Source organism: Gigantopelta aegis, chromosome 8 (assembly GCF_016097555.1).
Source record: "Gigantopelta aegis isolate Gae_Host chromosome 8, Gae_host_genome, whole genome shotgun sequence".
Taxonomy (NCBI): domain Eukaryota; kingdom Metazoa; phylum Mollusca; class Gastropoda; order Neomphalida; family Peltospiridae; genus Gigantopelta; species Gigantopelta aegis.
In genome coordinates this window covers 65,075,594-65,078,235 of record NC_054706.1, presented here as the reverse complement: position 1 = coordinate 65,078,235, position 2,642 = coordinate 65,075,594, and positions in this window count along the sequence as shown.

Genomic DNA, 2,642 nt, shown 5'->3' with positions numbered 1-2,642 from the left:
ACTTCCGTTGCTGTCCACCTCCACATCCCAGTCCTTGTGTCTCTAACGGTTCTACCATTTAGTACTAACTGTAGATTATATCCAAGGTAATTTAATACGTTTAAAGAACTAATACCTAGGACTGAAGCAAATGATTAAATTTTTGCATTTACCATAGTTTTGACACCCAATAAACGATTTCTCGCTCCAGCCAATGCACCATGACTGGTATATCAACGGCCGTGGTATGTGTTATCCTGTCTGTGGGATGATGCATATAAAAGATCCCTTACTGCTAATCGAAAAAAGTAGCCCACGACGTGGCGACAGCGGGTTTCCTCTCTCAATATCTGTGTGATCCTTAACCATATGTCCGACGCCATATAACCGTAAATAAAATGTGTTGAGTGCGTCGTTAAATAAGACATTTCCTTCCTTCCCAATAACCGATGTATTGTTAGTGTGGTGTCGTTAAACATTCATTTATTAATTCATTCATTCTAGCAATTAATGACCGGAAATGGTATTATAAAAACTCAAACTAATCGGACTGTAGCAAATGATGATATAATAAAACACAAAATGTGATATTTTTCACTAATGAAGTGAATACAGTTAAGTTACTGAGTAATAAGCTCTGAAACATTAAAAAAAAAACCCACACCAGTAGCAGTCCTGCAATAATAATGAATAATGATTCCCAACGAAATGTTTTGTTTGTATTGATGTTATGATAATACATTGCAAATTCAGGATGTCCCTTTTGTCGTCTGCCGGATAATATAGCTGATCCAGATGTGTTGTTTGTAGAAGCTGTAGAGATAACAATCTTCCTGAGAGTATGGCAAAGATCGATGTCGACCTAAAGTTTGTGATCGAACCTTGGGTAAATTGCGGTCCTTGAAGCTACTCCGTAACGACATAACTTTGTTTGCTCAAGACCCTCGTTTATTGGCGCACCCATATGCGTTCGTCTGTTGGAAAATACCAAGACACGCGACCACTGATCAATGGCACTGTTTGCTTGGGTCCAAGAAGTGGTTCCAAAACAGTAGAATCATAACGAGAAATAATAAGGCCAATTTGCGTCTTCGTCTCTGTGTGTATATATGCATATGCTAATTTTAAGTAATTTATTCCCAGTTAAAAGCAATGCTTTATTTCACTAATATTATAAAATCAATTACTGGCAGACAGACAGACAGACAGACAGACAGACGAACACACAAAATGTAACACTAAATTAAATACTAAATGGATATATAGCTCTGTTACCACGGCGACACGTTTTCATATAGAATTGGAAATCATTATGACTCACTAGAGTTTGGGTTTTTTTTTTTAAACATCCTCCATCATGGGAATGAAAAATTACGCAAGCGTAAAAAGAAGACTGGTTTTGGTATCTTGTAGCGTTTGTTAGTGGCTGATCCGGTTACTATTTCCCTTGGACTCTAAATATATGCATTATGGATGTCATACACGCCGTAAGTTTCTGTTGATCGGGTCTTTGTAGTGTGAAAATATGGCGCATGTTCCTTGTCGTCTGCTGCCACATTTGTAGTTCACGCCAGCACAGACGCGGTATATTTTGTCACATTCTGTTCAGTGAATTTCGTTTTCGATTGGTACCATATTCGCCAGACCAGGACCCATCCCCAGACCCAGATTCGGTGTGATTTTGGTCTAAACAACATCGAACTGTCCGAATAATGGTAGTGGTATGGGGGAATAAAACAAAGTATATAATGTAATAATAATACAACTATACTTGTATACTACAGCTTTGGATTTGCTCTACACGCGAGAATTACCTGACTCACTAGACATTTGTCAACTTTTAAAGAGTTTGCAGTCATTGAAAGATGGTAAAGCGCTCGCTTGATGCGCGGTCGGTTTGGAATCAATCCCCGTCGGTGGTCCTATTGGGCTATTTGTCGTTCCAGCCAGTGCACTAAGACCGTGGTATGTGCTATCATGTCTGTGGGATGGTGCATATAAAGGATCCCTTGCTATTAATGAAAAAAATGTAGCGGGTTTCCACTATAATATGTCAAAATTACCAAATGGTTAACATCCAATAGCTGATGATTAATATATGAATGTGCTCTAGTGGTGGCGTTAAACAAAACAAACTTTAAGCAACTAAAATTACACTTTAAATACACCGGAGTCTGTGTATTAAATGTATGTGCTAATGTTTATTACAGTCATTTTTCATTGTACTTCATAATAAAAAAAATTCTTAAGTACGAAATTATTGGAACGTAAAATCTGTTTTGGGCTACTTTACATTAGGACAAACGCCTTGTTTATATAGACTTTGATATTGTAAACAAAATATATTTAATATGTAAGTTTCGTCATCAAAAAGGCTACGTTAGTCGAAAACATCTCACAATGGAAGCAAACTAAGGATTGTCCTTTTAATGAAGAGAATATTTTAGGATTAAATTCTTTCAGAATTTTTTTTACACCTGTCAGAAAAAAAAACCCCCATCAGCGGCATTTTAATTCTCGTCTGGCAACACTATTTCATTAGTAAATGGAGGGAGTGGGTTGAGTTTACTTCTTTTTTTTTTACTTTTGAAAGTGTCGATATAATGGAGTAACACAAGATTATGGACATCTGTTAAAAGGTGTGTGTAATTGATAAAATTCGT